The sequence below is a fragment of the Cryptomeria japonica genome, chromosome 10 (genome assembly GCF_030272615.1).
Source record: "Cryptomeria japonica chromosome 10, Sugi_1.0, whole genome shotgun sequence".
Taxonomy (NCBI): Eukaryota; Viridiplantae; Streptophyta; class Pinopsida; order Cupressales; family Cupressaceae; genus Cryptomeria; species Cryptomeria japonica.
Genome location: NC_081414.1, coordinates 118,239,483 through 118,259,101, shown reverse-complemented (window position 1 = coordinate 118,259,101; position 19,619 = coordinate 118,239,483).

Here is a 19,619-nt window from a genome sequence, read left to right as displayed (position 1 = left end):
ACTCGGTTCTTTTCCTAGATTAGATAATCACTGATTTGGGAAATAAAATAAACACTATGTTTTTGTGGAGCAACATCTCCAAATAGAAGTTAGCAAATCATTGTCTTGAAGACTAAAAAGAAGATTGTTTGCCTTGTCTCGAAAGTGGAAGGTATATGCTCTCCCCTTATCCAGGTGATCAAAAAGCCAAACCACTCTTAAGCTTTTTGTACTTCAAGCATTATACAACCTTTAGCAGGCCTGCCTTCCCGAGGAGTTGGAATCAACTCTTAAAGCCATTTATGGTTGGTGTGAAGGGAACGACCTAAGTGGGAAATGACTTTGAGGCCAAGTATTCCAACCCACTATAATCAAAAGTGGAAAGTGACGAAAGTTCTTTTCAACGGTTGCGCGCAGCGATTAGCCTTCCCCCAGTATCCTTGAGATACGTAAAACCTTTGTTCTAAAGGTTGGGAAGCCTCTTGAGGGAGTTTATCACTCACGGCCGAACAAGAAGCCTGATTACGAACCATAGAAATAGAAACCTTGAGCCGAGTCAGTAACCAGACATTCATAATATCATAGTGCAAGGGTGGGGAAGAATCCGCCCCCAAGATCGCTCACCATATATCTCCCAAGATAACTACTCAATTGTGAAGCAATTCACTTTGAGTTAATTTCTATCAAAGGGCAAAAAAACGGGCACCCTCTAGGAGGTGACACGACTGTTTGAGCTGACAGAGTATCGAGACTAGTGGGCTATGATGTTATTTATGACCTTTGAATAAAGAGTCTTCTTGAAGTGTATTATTTGTATCCAAACCTGTTAAAACATTGGGGATTTGAACACATCCTCGCAGAACATACACTTTTTGTTAGATTAAGCAAAATGGTTGTCTCTTTGGTGCTATGCTTGCATTTACTACTTCAGAAAATCATCCATCAAAACTAAAAAACTCATAACAAGAATCCAAAAAATTGCAAAAACCAACCAAAGGAAAATATCAAGGTAGTCTAGCGCATGAGAGCAACTTCTTAGCGCATGTGGTACATTTGTTAGCGCATCAGGGCATCCAGTTAGCGCTTCCAGTTAAAACAGTAGCGTTCTACATAAAATTTCAAAACAACATTAAACAGTCAGCGTGTCCGGAAAACAACCTAGCGCGTTGGAGCATCAGCTTAGCGCGTAGGAGTCAAAAAATAGTGCATAAAGTTTAAAAGTTAGCGCATAGCAGACCCATATTAGCACATAGCTTTTTAAAGCAAAACAGAAAACAAATTTTAGCAGTCTAAACAATTAACGCGTGGCAGGGGGCAGCTTAGCGCGTGTGGTCTTTTATTTAGCGCGTGAATAAATTTCAGTAGCGCATCTTGTCTCTGTTTTAGCGCATGACCAAACCTAGAAAAATAGGGGGCAAAACAGTAAGGAATTTTGAAAATATAGAAAACATTTTTGGAAACCTCTTTCCATCAACATCATTTTTTCATCAAAACAAAGTATCAGAAACAAAGCTTTAAAAACTATTTCTTGAGCAAAATTTGTGTCAAACAAACGTTGTAAAAATCCAAAACTGGTCGCGTGATAAAACATATCTATCCTATCAAAATCAGGAAACATCATCACAAGTGACAAAGGAGTCCCTTATCATCTCACGAATTTCATCTCAAAAACACTTGTTTAAAACCTCAGGTTGTCAAATCAAGTTTGCATATCGGGAGAATTTATCCATATCATTTGACACACTTTGTCGTGAAGGGGCATCTAAACTTTCACTTTGATAAAGTAAAACTTGAATTTTCAAAGCAAGATCAACTGAATCCAAAACAATTCAAAGGAAACCATTGATCACTTATGCATGACTAATCCCCATATTCTGAGAAGAAAGAATATTTATCATAACACCATGTTGAAGAAACAACAACCAAGTTTTTCCAAATTTATCAAAAGAAACAAATTTTTATACATCAATCATCAACTCTTCAAATCTCATCGAACATTCCTTCATCACGTTAAACTTTATATCCAAAACAAATCCAACGAATTTGACAAAGAGCCTTTAAAGACTAGGGCATATTGTCAAAAATCCGCATTTAATCAAATCATAAACTGTGGAGGAAAGATCAATCCGACATTCTTACCCGACAAGTGCATCACTTACAACACACCCCGACTTGAACCACCAACTCCCGAGCAACATATCGAAGAGGATTTTGTTCCCTTTGTCATAGAAAGTTTCTACTAAAATGCCTGTTACTCGCTCTCAAAACAAACAAAGCAAGGCACAAGCAAAATCCAGTATGAATCGAAGATTATCAAATCCTTTTGAAGGTCCACACCTAGAGGATACTGAAATTTCTAAAGAACTTCTTCAGAAATGCCAAGAAAGTGCTTCATTCCAAAAACTTGTAGAAAGGCTCATGGAAAATGACAAGGAAAAGTACTTGCTCATGCTCACAAGAAAAGGAGTCAAACTACCTGAAGACTTTGACGCAGATGTGTTTAGAATGAGACCTCAACATACGAATATCAAGAACGACAACAGGAAGGGGAAGCACGCAACCCTGAACAAGATATCCCTGAGAAAAACATACCGGAACAACATACCCCAAGACAAAACATCTCTGAACAAAACATACCGTTCCATACACCGTTTCAACCCAGGATCAATGCAAGGGAAGAGCTCTTCCCTCGACAAAACAATGCGCCTTTGGTTGCCCTTACTCAACAAATGCAATGTTACAAAGATAAATGCAAGACATGCAACAAGGGACGATAGTGCGATACTCATTAAATGAAATCTGTCCTTATCCCTTTGGCAAAAGATTGCACATGATCCCTTTTCCTCCAAACTTGGACATGCCTAAATTTGACAAGTACGATGGAAAAAGTGATCCCCGTGATCATGTCAGAGAATTTTGTACCATGAGTCTTGAATTTGCTCATGATCACACCTATCTAATGAGGTTATTCCCAAGGAGCTTGGGAGGACAAACAATGGAATGATTATCCAAAATTACACCTCCTATCAGATCATTTGATGAATTGGTTAACAAATTCATAACACAATATTCCTATAACATTCAACATGCTATAACCATGCTAGACATCTGCAACACCAAACAGAAAAACAATGAAACATTTATGATATTCCTTCAATGTTGGCGACGTATGGTTTCACGATATCCTCGAGACATTCCTGAAAAGGAGAAAATGGAAATTTTCATCGACAACTTGAATGGTGAGATGAGTTACAGACTCAAACTCCAATGCATATCGTCTTTCGCTAAATTGATTGAAAACGACATTCAAGTAGAAGAAGCACGTGTCAAAAAGGGAACGCTCAAATTCTTCAAAGAAGGAACAAATTCATCAAACTACAATAACCAAAACAACAACAACTTAGACAAGTCTTAATTCTGGACTCAAAACAAAACGAAGGCAACAATGAATCGCATGATCCAAAATCTAAGCAACCAGTGCTCGCATTATCCGGAAATCCTCAAGCTATGAAAGTTCCTAAAGGTGCTAACCCAAACGCTAACACATACACACCAAATACCAATCAAGGTCAACCCAACGCAAACAACACCAACGGTACTCAAAACAAAACCACGAATCAAGGACCTACTAACAATTCGCGCGACGACACCAACAATTTCCAAAAATGTGTTTTCACACCACTAGGACAATCACTAGAGTCGGCATTCAGAGAACTCCTGACAAACAAGATTATCTCTTTGCCTACAATCAGCAACTACAAACCCCAAATCAAACCACCTTGGTGGAATGATTCACACTTTTGTGATTTTCATCGCAACAAAGGTCATCGTTCGCAACAAAGGTCATGATCCAAAATCTAAGCAACTAGTGCTCGCATTATCCGAAAATCCTCAAGCTACGAAAGTTCCTAAAGGTGCTAACCTAAATGCTAACACATACACACCAAATACCAATCAAGGTCAACCCAACGCAAACAACACCAATGATACTCAAAACAAAACCACGAATCAAGGACCTAATAACAATTCGCGCGACGACACCAACAATTTCCAAAAACGTGTTTTCACACCACTGGGACAATCACTAGAGTCAGCATTCAGAGAACTCCTGACAAACAAGATTATCTCTTTGCCTACAATCAGCAACTACGAACCCCAAATCAAACCACCTTGGTGGAATGATTCACACTTTTGTGATTTTCATCGCAACAAAGGTCATCGAGCGAACGATTGCATGAGATTGAAAAACATTGTTCAGGACATGATTGATCGAGGTGATTTAACGGTAGATGTTCTCAAAGAAAATGGTGACCACAGAGCCTTTAAAAATCCTCTTCCAAACTACAACAAAGATGGAGCTTCAACCTCAAACGATACATGTGGATCTCGTATCAACCACATCTACAATAACACCATCAATCACATATCAGCTGAAGACCATCATGTGAATGTCATCACAATCTGAGACCAGCATGATCATGAATCTGTCAATGTAACAACCAGAGCTCGGAAATATGTCTTGAAGGGACATACATCACCTACAACCACTACACCAAAAATCCAATATGATATAGTCAGCCAACTACGCAAAACTTCTGCTCAAATATCTATACTAGAATTGCTGAAATTGTCACCAAAACACAAAGACATATTGGAACAAGCCCTATTGGAAACCAATGTACCTCAAGATCTGGATGCGGACAAATTTCAAGCCATGGTTTGCTCATATGACAGGGCCTCATAAGCTCACCTTCTCAAAGCATGATAATACTTCCTTAAGTCATCCGCATAACACTCCCCTCCATATTGAAGTCATCGTTTATAAACACCAAGTAAAAAGAGTATTGATAGATGGAGGAGCTGGGCTTAATATATGTACCTTAAAACTTATCCATGCATTAGGCTTCTCAGAGGAGTCTATTGAACCACGTAAAAAGATTACCATAAAGGCATATGATGATGAGGAAAGGTCATCTAAAGGAACCGTGATGTTACCCATACAAGTTGAACCAGTGCAAAAGGATACTATGTGTTAGGTCTTAGACATAGATCTCACCTACAATATTTTATTAGGTCAACCCTAGATACATGAAATGCAAGCAGTGCCTTCTACGTATCACCAGTGTGTCAAATTTCCCTATAACGGACAAGAGGTCTCTATATCTGCTAATCACAATCCATTTCAACATTGTAATGCAATGGGGGCAACCCAGGACAGTTTGGTTCCCCATAATAGGGAAAAACAGAAATCCTCAACATTAGATCTACAGAAGGCAAAGCTCGAATCATTACTTGGAGATTTCAAGCAAAAAATGCAAATCAGAGAACAAGGTATGGGAGAATACTCTTTGGAACCCATGTGTTTGGCCAACTTACCAACATCACCCAGATCTCATGGATTACCCACAACATCAATGCATCAGGTAACTCAACCCATCACCAAATTTGATGGTACCTTCATCCAACTAGGCACTCTAGCACATGAATTAGAAAAGAAGGACATTCTTAGCTGGTTATACAAAGATGAGGAAGAAGATAATAGAGCAACTGCTCTGGATATAGTCCTACCAACACACCTATATGGAAAGGGCTACTTAATCATGCAACAAATGGGATATGATGGTAAAGGACCTATTGGAAAATGCAAAGAAGGAGTCACTGAACCCATTGACCTTCCTTCACAGCTTAGTAGAGACAAAACAGGATTGGGTTGTAAACTCACTTTCCTATTAAGAAAGACACCACGCATAACTCCAAAACCTCAATGGAAAGCAAAGAAGAAGTACAAAGAAGAATCTTGGCAGGAAGCACTATTTGAGTCAGCAGAAACAATTCGCAAGGCACGTGAATGTCAAGAACATAAGCAACATCAGGGAAAGCTCCTCATTCATAAGAAGGCCATATCTGCAGCAGTAGCTCATATTCAAACACCAATATCTCAAAAACCAACAGACTCATCTCCTAATACCATTATTCCTCCCCAAGGAGGCACAGTCTATGAACAAATACAAAAAGTAGAAGCAGGATCCGACACCGAATCAGCAAAAACTATCAAACTGGTATCCATCATCAAAGATCTATTTTCACCATATAACATACCTGTTTACAGCACTGATAAGATCTGGGATGATAACTCAAAGACTAATTCCAATGAATATGAATGGGGTAGCTACTCAAACGCTACTGGAGATATCACTGACAATACTGGCTCCATATCCCTTTCTCAAGAAGAGCATAACGCAGAAGATAGACTACCTGAATTTGGACCATAGAATATCTATGACACCAAGGAAAGCGAATAGAAACATTATGAACAAGTCTATACGGAAGATAATACCATCGAAGACCTCGACGAAATCCTTGACTTCTTTACAACCAAATCCAATCATGATGAAACCTCTTGACACTTACAGTAGCAGAACTTGATCCACCAAACGATTCCTCACCGCTTGTCTTTCCCGACCTCATTGACTGGGATGAACCCGAAATACATGGTATACCAATTTTCCCAGACGATGAATCTATTATCCACTACCTATGTACCGTTAACCTGGAAACAGGCTCTACCAGTGAACGAAGTAACGATATCTGCAGACCAGGGAGTACCAAGTCTCTCAGTCGCAAAAATGAACCAAATAAAAGATCTGATGCTGAAAACCAGTCAATGGCAGCTCTAGATCACAAAAAAGTAAAAATAAAGGACGCATCAAGGGTGAAAACCTTTTTAAGGCACCTAAGGATGGGAGACTTGACACTCTTCCTGAACATTTTCATGAGCAATCGCCCATATTGATTGAGCCCACTCAATCAATCAACATTGGTACTACAGAAGCAGCCAAAAACATACACCTAGCAGAATCTCTAACAGAGGAGGAAAGATCGACATTTCTCATCTTTTTTAAAGAAAAGCAAATTAACTTTGCTTGGTCATATGCATATATGCCTGGAATTGATCCACACCTGATCATGCATCACTTGTCCACCTCTCCAGGAGTTAAGCCAGTCAAGCAAAAACTACGAAAGATGAATCCACAGGTGGCACTCATGGTCAAGGCTGAACTGAAGAAACTATTAGATGTCGGATTCATCCGACCCATCAACTATGTAGAATGGATCTCCAACATAGTGCCAGTATCAAAACCAGACGACAATATCAGATCTGCACTGATTTTAGAGATGTCAACAAAGCTTGTCCAAAGGACGACTTTCCTCTACCCAGTATCGACGTAATTGTAGACCTCACCACGGGCCATGCAATGCTCTCACTAATGGATAGTTTTTCAGGCTATAATCAAATAAAAATAGCCCCAGAGGATCAAGATAAAACAACATTCACCTATCCATGGGGAACGTACTGTTGGAACGTTATGCCTTTTGGCTTAAAGAATGCAGGAGCTACTTATCAATGAGCAATGACAACAATCTTTCATGACATGATGCATACCTTCATGGAAGACTATGTGGATGATTTACTCACTAGTACATTTGGGTCAAAATTTTGACGGCAAATCGTCGGCATTTCGATGCAATTTCGTTGCACTACCGACAAAAAAAGTCATCGAAAACTTTTTGTCGGAAGTTTCGACTATCCATGTGGTCGTCGCAATTCCGACATCAGCTCCAACCTTTCCGACGGCCACCATGGATGCTCATACCCAGAAAGAATACCGTCGCGATCTCGGCCTACCGTCAGAATTCCAACATCAAAGGGTAAAAATTCCGACAGAGGAGTGTCGTCGGATGCACAACATCCTCGTCGAAACTCTCCTGGAGGCCGTCGTAATTTTAACCCTTTTGTGTCAGAATTCTGATGGCCTCCAGGAGAGTTCCGACAAGGATGCTATGCATCTAACGACACTCCTCTGTCGAAATTTTTACCCTTTGATGTCGGAATTCCGACGGTAGGCCGATTTTTTGGAAAAAAAAAAATTTATAGAAAAAGATTGACATTGGTATCTCTCTTCTATCTCTCTTCTCTATCCCTCTCTACTATCTCTCTTCTCTCTCCCCTCTCTAGGTCTCTTTCTCCATCCCTCTCTTCTTCTCTCCCTCTCTACTTCTCTTTCTCTACCCTCTCCAGGTCATTATCTCTTCCTCTCACCCTCTCTCTCTCTCTCTCACCTCTATAGGTCTCACCTTCCATTCCTCCATCATTACCCATGTTGTCAAGTTGCAAGATATTTCCCAAAGTACTTGGTTGCTAGGGTTGATTTGCTTAAGTGTTGGAGTCGGAGTTAGATGAGACCTGCATGATTAAGTTGTATTAAGTGATCAAGTCACCAAGATCTCAATTATAAACATGACTAGGTTGTAGGGTTTTATGGTAGCATAGGTCAAAATTGAGGTATGGTGGTCAAGAATTACCTTCCAATGTACAAAAGACATCAAAATGATGAAGAATGAAGGTGATGAACTCATAGACATCTGTTCGCTCAAATTATTGAAAATATTCGTCTTATAAGTGAAATCTAGTGTTTGCTTTTGGATAGTTTTGTAATGACGTTAGTAAATTATTTGATTGCTTTGAAGGGTTCCTCTGGAGACGAGGAGTTCTGCTGGTTTGTTTGCCAACTTTGCCTATTCATAACAATGTGCAAAAGTTATGTCTGTGCTTAATACTGATACTGTTCTAATATTATATAACCTCTTGTTGGTCACTCCCTTCTTTTGCATTCCTTTGATCACAAGGAGTGAGCGTTCTTCTATCTCTAGTCCCCTAATGCCAAAGTGGAGGGCTAAAGCTTAATAACGCGAAGGGCTTTACATTCACTATCCATAATGAGTCCTCCACTTCCTGTAATACCTGGGTTGTCCTTTGGAGAAATGTCAAAATTGAATTTGAATCTGCCTTTCTGTTGTGGAACACATTTTCTATAGGCTTCTTTGTTAGAGTTCTTTTTCATATTCTAAGCTTTAGGCCCATTCCAAATTTTATTAAGGTTTTTAAAGCCTTAATTTATTCAAAGGTGTCACATTTGTTTTATGGTAATACTGTCAAAATATTTAAAGTGGGGAGCTAAATTTTCATCAAAAGAGAAATAAAAACTTGTGTGGCCTTATAATTCATGAGTTGAAGTTTGAGTTTAACATTTTGGAGGTAATTTTCTTAGACTCTTCAATGCCCATTCTAACTAAGGTCAATCAAAATTCAAGATAAACCTGTGGTAAAGATGAGGGTCTCGAGTTCATTGGTAGAGGACTCCACTTTTGATGGGAGAAAACCCTAGTATTCAGTTTGGTAAGCTCTAGTCGAAGGTGCAGTATGATAGCCTCGTAGAAGGAGAACTATGACATGTTGCAAAATTAGAAGGGAAATTCTAACAAAGAGTAGCTACGTGTCTTGAACATTCAAAGCATTTCATGTCTGGGCTAGCTATCTTCTTTACTCTAGTCTAGGATTTCACATTTTTGAGAAAGCATGATTTGTATGGATGGTTTGTTTGTTTCAAATGAAGTATAGTCCAGCCTCCACCAAAATAACAATGACAATAAGGACTAGTACAGTAGTCTATTAGAAGGTTTAGACATTGATAATAGTGTCTAGGTTTTCCCCAATTCTTGAATAGCATTAATAGATAATCATAAGTATAGCAAGGAATAGATTACTTAGAGCTTGTAATGAAGAAGGGTTTTGAATTAAAAAGACAATGATAAGAGTTTTTTTACGATTCAAAACACAAAGACAATCACAACAGAAAATTACAAGTTACAGGGTTACATTGAAATAGAAAGGTGGATTTTAGAATTTTTGTAGTAACATTCACTGTTATAGCCACGTGAACAGCTCATAGGACTTGTAACAATCAACATGGATAAGAAATGGAAATCCTCTTCTTAGAGTATGGGATCATTGTCAACTTTAGAAGAAGCTCCTTCTTTATTTGAGTAAGTTTGATTGATTATTGAAGAATTTATTGTGTTTCTCTATTAATAAATAAGAGGTCTCGAGAAGCTAAAGACAATGAAAACTAATTGATGGGCAACCTTTTGACTGTCAAGAAGTTATTGCCTCAGATGAAAGTAGTGATAAATGTCACTATCAACAAAAGAACAACCAATAAATGGTAAATTTGTAGTGAGATCATAGTGCCTAAATCATTCTAAAAGCTTATAAGGATCATAACCAAGCCATATAAGCTTCAAGAACAATTTGAGAGCATCAAAGTCATCTACCAGACATTAGAAATTGTCAAATCAATGACACATAGTAGCCTCATTACAGTCTTATGTTGTATTAAATAGCAAAAGCCAAGTCTAAGATAGTGTTAGAAGGTGTGTGAGAGTCTTCAACATGGATAACTGATAGGTATAACACTGAGAGCAGCAATATATGAGATTTGATGAATGACAGTGGCCATGATATGGAGATGACAGTGTCAAGTATCACTGTCAAAGCATGAATAGAGGTCCTAATCTGAGTCTTTTCAAGAGAGAACAATAAATATGAAGCACCAAGGTCTACAGTCAAATCAGAGACAACCATCTAGCAGCCCAAAAAAGAATCAAAAGTCTGTGAAAGGTCAAAATCACAGTATTTCCATAGCCCATGAAGTTCTAGAAGATGTGCAAGGGCAGTTCATAGTGCAAGGTCATAGGTATTTAGTGTCATAATTATTTTCTTCACCCCTAGATCTTGATGAAAGATAAAAGGATGCCATGACACAAAGTGAAAAGTCTATAGCACTGATAAATAGGTTAGCATTATGTCATATGCATACAAGACATCATGAAGCAGATTTGATAGTAATAAAGTTGCAGCAGTCATCAACTCAAGCATAATGAAGGCATGGACACTGAGCATGCAAAAATATAATTGATATCAATGGTGAAATGATTAATGTTGTATCACAATTTGATATCAATCTGTCTATGAAGATGATTGTTGAAAGGTTTAGTGTTGGTTTTAAAGGTGAAAACATTGCATGAGGTTTGCCACCATAAAGGAAATACAAAGCTACAAATAAGACAGTGACCATTCAAAGATAAAGCTACAAAGAACTATCAAAGAAACCACAGTCCAATGAAGAATCAAGAGACAACAGGCCTAAGTGTAGTCTCAGATATTTGAAAATGTCATTATGGATAGTTAAGAAAAATAAATGCATTCATGATATTTGCACTCAACAAAAGAGAAGGGTTTGTATTCATCAAAGATTAGTTGAAACACTTATGAGAGAGAGATCAATATCCATCAAGCCATAAATAAGATAATCACCATTACAAAGCACGATGAGTCAAAAAGGCAATCAAGAATTATCAATTCAAAGGATCAATAGGTGAATCTTCTCTTGTTGATAATCTCTAGTGATGGTGTATAGGATCCCTGTTCCAATCTCGATGTGCCAAAGCTTGATGAGAAGTCATGGATTAGAAGTTACAAATGCCTTAAATAGTTTTCTATTGAGAGAAGCCATATAGTCAAATCAAGACTCAAATCCACAATGGTAAGATACAAACAACGATGATAGTCAAGGAGTCATTCATTGTCGGGTTTTCATAAAATTTTAGAATATGGTATGAGCAGTCCAAAGAACTATGACACTTCACTAAAAGGAGAAACATATCAGTCCTTATTGGCATCAAATTATACAAATGACAACTAGGGATGAAGCTACAAGAGACAATCACTGTCTTGGTTTAAGACCCTAGAACAATATAGCCCCAATGGAGAAAGCAAAAATCAAAACATAGGAGAAGTCCTAGAATCCCACTAAAATCTTATTTGCAGTTGCAGAGTTGCAAGATCAAAAGCATATAATGGTAAAGATGACCTAGGGTTCTCTTTTTATTATTGAGACAATATTATGTGAATATGATAGTTTAGCAGTCCTCGAATGCATGTGAGTAGTCCCAATGAAGAAACAATACCATCAGGGTATTAGAATAATTTTTGAAACCTGCAATCATGTTAGATAAAACCTACAATCATGTTAGACAAGTATTGAAAGTATAATTCATAGAGCAACCATTTCAACTAGGTTTAGATAGCATATATTCATAACTATTTCAATTTTATGTGAACTACACAATATCTATAATGCATAATTGGAGTTAAACCATAATAGGTCTTGGATGAGAAACATGATAGGGCACCCGAAGCTGTCCACATGCTAAGCCCAAGAGCGGATATACCATCCCTCTTGGCCCGATGTGGCAGTCCGCCATCCATATGAGGTGGTGTGCTTAGTGGGTAAACTTGTACCTGCCCTCCCTATCCATGCTACCTTATCCACCCTTCTATGATTGAGACCCCTTTAATCACAATGGTAGAGGTTGATGGGGAAACCATAATTACATTATGTAGGATCTCCTACCCTATGTCATTGAATTCATTCCTACACCAAGTGACTATGAACAAAAGCATAGGTATTTAACAACAATGACATGGTCCATGGACTAGTGATCCTCCTCTCGATACTCCATCTACAAATGAGAACATCTCTTGTACCTGTTGCTACTTCAGAATTAAAAGTTGCTTCTTCTAGAACTTTCCATGATTCTTTGCAATAGGGTTATATGTCTTCTAGATTCACCCCACTAGGACACATTCATATCAAGCATCTTTACTTTTTTGAAAAGTAGACCACATTTCAGATCCAGATGACACCATAATGACTTTGATTTCCTCTTGCAAGATATTCCTCCATCATGTATTGCTTCATCGAAGTTCAAATTTGCTTCTTCAAGGGCTCTCAATGATTCTCTTTATAGGATTCTTTGTGTCTATGAGATCCACTTCATTGGGAGGCCTACTTAAACATTTCACATCTCTTTGTGGACTCTCACCTTTCAAACATTTCACATTGTATTGAGCTTCGCTTTGTTTCGAGAATAGTTTAATATTCTCTACTTAACAGGGCCAACCACGTGAAGGTGGAATCTCATTTGGCCCCTCCCCCCCCCCCAAACATCACTCTAAATTCCCCGTTAACATCTAACATTCATTCATTCTTTCATTCATTCTTTCATCCATTATTAAAATATAACATTCATTCATTATCACATAACGTTCATTAACACATAAAATTCATTAACTTTCATTAAAACGCAACATTCATCAATAATCATCAACACATATCATTCATGAACATTCATTAGCACATAATTACATTCATTACACATAAAAATCAGTCATTATCAAATAAGGTAGATTACAATCATTTCTTTCTTTGTTTTTTCTTTGAAGCTATGAAAAGACTAAGTGGAACATCGGTTTCTTCATCATTTCCCCCATCTTCAGATGTTCTGCCCTCTTCTCGTGCTCTTGATGTATGCCTAGTCCTATACAAAGGACGAGGATGCTGAACCAAAGGGGGGTCCTCTACAATAACAAAGAATTGGGTTAAATTCAAAACATTTTTTTTATTATTGTTACAAGTATTTCATTAATTTAAAGAACACAACCGTTACACTCTTTACCTGATGGGGCCACATCATCTTCCACATCATTTTGTCTAGCTTCAACCTCGACATGTTGTGCACCCTCTAGATCCTCTGGAGTTGAAATACGAAACGTTACATTAGTCAATACACCAATTGCAATTAAATTTGTTTAAAGGAATAACAGTGGTCCTCTTTACCTGATTGGGGAACATCACGTTCCTGATGTTGTCTACCCGGATCATGCTCCACTTGGTCACCACCGACTACATGCTCTAAAATATTAACAATAAAGGTTACATTAATTACTACACTAATTTTCAATTTAAGATGTTTAATTGTATTAATAATTACATAAAAAAAATTGAATAGCAAATGCATACCTCCACTACTAGGATGCACATCCGGACCTTCATGTACAGGTTCTGTTCCACGATTATCATGCTGCATTCCAATGTCACGCGCAGTGTTATCATTGCTTGCTTATTTAAAAAAAATATAGTCACTTTATGTTGAAACTTAACATCAAATAGATTATTGGTTAAGTATTCAATTTGAAATAATTGTCATTTAGCTTAATTACCATTGTGACAGATGCATCAGAATCTCGTGTTTTCCCACTCAATTCTCATAGCCGTTCAGCCACGGCTATATAGCCTTGCTGGTAGCCAATTCTCTTGTCATCTTCTGTGGGCGCTCTATTGAATTCAGAGCCCTGCATTTTTGCTTAGTATTGTGAATTTTGCTTGTATTGTTTGATCAAAAAAAAATTGTTTACAATTTATAAATATTTTGATGTGATACTTAATTTACTGATTCTTACAATTCGTGCGGCAAGTTTCATATAACCACCAGAGCCGAGTTTGTGTTGCCCATGCTTTTCTTGTCTTGCCTTGGTTGCCTTTGACATGTCACTCGATCTATGAAAAGTTTGAAATATGTTAGATTATATAAATATAATGAATAACTAGTACATATTCACATTCTTAATAGTATCACATACCTTCTTCTGGCGTCTGGTGGTGTATTTCCTTTTTTCCTTTCAATTCTCTCCTTTGCATCCAAAATCAGGTCCTTCCACTCCCTCTCTGGAATCATGGGGGGACACTCATACTTTACGTTCTTCTCTAAATGTGTCATGTATTGGTCCCTCACATACTTTAGATATGTGCCAGCTTTTTCCAGGAGCTTAGTCTTGTCGAATGTGTCATTTCCAAACAACCCTACCATACGGTTTGTGAGTTCATCTTTTAACTTTTTTTCTTGGTCATTCCACCTTTAAAGAAAAAACAAACCTGTTAGATTTAGAAAGAAACTGAAGCTACCTTTGATATAGTTCAAGAAATGGATAAAAGGAAAACTATTCTAGCAATGATATGAAATCAAAATAGTGGATAAGGGTTAGTTCACGTATGATGTTCCACCTTTTACGTATGGTGGGCCCAAATATCTACAATGAAATGTCATTAAGATTTTTATAAAAAATATCATTTCCTGCAAAAAAACATGGGATCATTAGTCCAAAATGAGTGATCAGTAAGTAAATTACAATTAGACTATATATAATAATATTTTTAAAGTACCTAGAACCTTCTGTATCTTCAAGGGAATCAATTCTTCGTCGCTCACCACCAATGTGGCCTGCAACATTCCCGTACTAGCAATACGGGAAGATCCAAGAAATGATGGTATGTTATCAGTAGTACTTGCCTCTGGCGCATCCTCATGTGCATCTCCTGCCACAGTAAATGAATCCACTATGAAATGCCTCCAAGAAAGAACACTTCAAGGGTAATAAACACATAACGAAAGAGAGAGAAAAAGAGGGATCTACCACCAGTGGGTGGGTCAACACGAGCCGGTGCAATAGATGATGTCTGCATGCTACGTGTTGCCGACATTGCAGTCAACAATACAGTTGGGCTCGACCTTGGACCCATGTCAGCACCTGAAGAGTAATACATTAAATATCTAAAACATTAAAAAAACAAGTTCACAAGTCCAAAGGAGTGGTTTTAATATATAGAACATGGTCATCACCTGAACTACTCGCAATACTCTGATCATCACCACCAGGATGATGAGGCCCTATAAATTTATGTAAAAACAACACATACATATTTTAGTTAATGACATAAAAGAGAAAAAAATATAAACCATTATTGAACTTTTGTTATGATTAAAGCTTTCATTACTGCTTACTTGCAAGTTTTCCATTATTGTCAACAATAGTTGCACCCTCTTTGTTATCTCATTAGTCTGAGGGCTTATGGTTTCCAAATCAACAATCTCTTGCCTAATTTTTCTAATATTCTTTTGTACAAATTGCATAGAGTTTGCGCTAAGTGTGATGTCATCAGCGCATAACACTGTCGAGCGCCCCACATCCCTATGGAGGTGTTGAGGTACTGCAGGTTCCTTTCCCTTATCCTGAACATTCGTCTGTGACAAGAATATAATTAACACTATCAAAATTACTTCAAAACACTCAAGAAAAGATCATAATGTAACAGTTTGCTTCTATCTAATTTGTACAATTACAATGAGGTTTACCTGCTCCGTAGAAGTGTCGGGACCTACACCCCTATCTGTGCTATGTGGTGGATCCATGTGGCCCTGTGACAAAGAAAAAATATAAAAACGTTAGCGAAATGAAACCAATAGACTTAGAAAAAAAACTTAATAATACAATGGTTTATTGGATTCATTAATTGGAAGTTGGCTTAAATGGTATATATATAGTACGTACCACCCCCATGATAGTAACTTTGTTTGTATCTATACGATTTAAATTGTAATCGATTAGCAGCTCTTCCCCTGCACTTATTGATTTTATCGAACATACAAACACACAATTTCCCTCACGTGCCTCAAATATGCAATTGGGTTGCTTATTAGTTGACCCAGGTCGTGTACTATTTATAAAACCTACAATATTCCGTGTTGCTTTTGGCCTTCCATCAATGTATACAGCCACTCGTTTACTTTGATCATTATCTTTTTGTTGTATATAATTGGCTGACAGTGCATACCTACCCATACTTTTTTTATATCGAACAATCTGCATCCAATCATTATAATTGTAACAGGGTCCAACAAACTCCATCAATTCAGCAACTTTGTTGTAACAGACCTTTATGCTGTCCATGGAAAATAGGCCCAAACCATGTAACGACGAAGGTGCTATGCGATATATCCTCTCATTAACACAAAAATCAGTGTTTATTGGAGGAAGTTCCTTGGGTACACATTGTTTCAGTAGATGTTTGTACCTCAAGGGCACCTCAATGTCGCCTTTGGTCTCATCATCATAAGAACATGACCCCCCTTGAGCAAGAAAAAATTCCATGCGTTTATTGAATTTTCTTCTAATCTTTTGACTTCTAGTTGATCTCCCTGTTTGAGATCTACTACATGTCTCACTTTCCTCTTCTATTCTTGCATTTCCCTCACTCGAGGAAGACACATCTAACAAATACCTATTTGGTGATACCTGTGCACCATCAAATGAGAGAGTTAGTTGGTAATGAGAGAGATATTTTGCAAATGAGGGTAATATTGATGAAGAAGTCGGCCATAAAGTTGATGTTGAGATTAAAATTTGAGTAAGTCCAACTGGGGCCTCAAGTGTTGATAACTGTATTAGATTTGCTGCTAATGTTGAGGTTTGAAAAACTGAGGAAGTTTGTTTTTCTTGTAATTTTTTAAAAATATATTATTTCTATAAGGTGTATTGACTTATACCTGTCGATCCATGAGACTGTGCAGGATCCTCGTCAAAGGGGTTCAGGTCCCTGCACCAACAATTGAGCATCATAAGCATTACATTTGTAATTTGATAAACAATAAATACTGCAATATCATAAGCATCATAAGCATCACATATGTATCATCATATATGTAATTGAGCATCATAAGAATCACATATGTATCATCATAAACATGTAATCCATCACATACGTATCATAAATCACCATCCATCACATAGCTAATAAGTAATCCACATTTTATAAATAAACACAAAGTTCAAAAAATGTCACATGTATCATCATAAGCATGTAATCCATCACATATGTATTTTAAATCACCATTTATCACATAGCTAGAGGTGCATCATGAATTAATTAAGTAATGGCATTAGAATTCAAAACATATGAATTATTTATATAACCATATAAGTCGAATCAATTTCTATCAAGATATCAATATTAAATAGATAATATAATAATCGCATCTCATACATTTCATTCATGTCATTGATCTTCTTCTTCATCCAACTCATCATCATGACCATCATCATCATCATCATCATCAACATCATCATCATCATCATCATCATCATCATCATCATCATCATCATCATCATCATCATCATCATCATCATCATCATCATCATCATCATCATCATCATCATCATCATCATCATCATCATTATCATCGTCGTCATCATCGTCGTCATCGTCATTGTGTTCGTCATCGTCATCACCATCACCATCACCATCACCATCACCATCACCATCACCATCACCATCACCATCACCATCACCATCACCATCACCATCACCATCACCATCACCATCACCATCACCATCACCATCACCATCATCATCAGCAGTAGCACCATCATCATCATCAGCTTCTTCTTCGAGTACATTTCCGTCAGGAACATCATCGAGTAACTGTCGATCGTGATCATCTATATCATCTTCTACTTCTTCGGTATCTTCTTCTTCCATCACATTATACATTATCGACCTTCCTCTTGGATCATGTCTAACAACAAATGACCAACCCGGTTTATGTGGAACCTCTGAGTAAAATACCTGCTCACATTGACTTGGAAGAACATAGGGCTCATCCCCAACTTGTTCAAATGACCTTGTATTAACCATTGTAAATCCATTATCATGTTCGATAACAGTTCTATCAGGATCATTTTTATTCAGTCGTAGCCTATACCATTTGACGATGAACAGAACTAATTTGAAGGAATTAAAGTCACACTCAAGTATATCATCCAAAATGCCATAGTATCGATTTTGAGACACTTGAGGATGTATGTCGTTTCTAGATGAAATATTGGTCACCTCAAAGATTGCAGTTATCCCAAAATCACAAGTTTTCTTCGTGTCATCCAACTGTTTGATGCGAAATTTATGACCATTGCAGCACATAGCCTTGTGGTGTTTGACCTGCAATATGTCTAACATATTAAAATTATTGCATCATGAGTTGATAAACATACAGGTGATTAATAAAATTATACGTACCTGTTGATCTCTTAAACCATATGCTAAATCAATTTCCCTTTGTGTAACATTGGAATCTCCATTACGATGAGCTTCTTTAACCAATGAAGCGACACCATCCCATGTTAATGTGCGACCAGAATGTTGACATCGTTCAATCCACACCGTCATCCAATCAAGATTGTTTGCAATATACAAATGTAGCGCATCCCACTCCCGACCAACTGTACAAATAATTAATAGACCACTTACAACTGATTTATTTAGAAGATGAATAATTAATTTACTACAATAACATCTTATAATTACCTCTCACTTTCTTCAATCTACCTTTCCCCATCAAGTGCTCCCCTTCGAATTTATTAATGGGGTTGGGATCCCAAATGTGATCTACGTGGATTTTTGCTGCAAACTTAGGAAGATATTCAGTAATGTACACCATAGTTTGGTATACCATATATCCCTCCACCATAGAACCCTTAGGATGTGCTCTTTGTCGAACCAAAGCCTTCAAAAATTTCAAGTGCCTCTCAACCATCCACATTGACCTAGTGTGTACAAGTCCACACAATTCGATCTTCTCAACTTGGTGTATGAGGTAGTGTTCTTGTGCATTGAAAAAAGTTGAAGGTAGACACTTTTTCATTTCACACATTAGATGAGGGATTTTTCTCTTCCAATATTTTATATCTTCCTTGTGGATTTCTTTAGATGACAACCACCTAAAAGAGATTGAAGACGCAAAAATATATAAACGAGACTTTACAAAATAATATACAATATATTGCATAACAAGTAAAACAAATGGTAAATATAATATCTATACAACAAATTGAACAAACATCACTACTTACCTCATGTATTTTCCAAGATCATATATGACTTGCTTGATATTATTGTCGAAGTGGTCTGGGAGAGATAGAGGTAGAACGTACTGCAACAATTATAAAATGATCTTTTCATTATTTTCTAACATAATACAATGAAAAGTACATGCGTAGTATACAAATA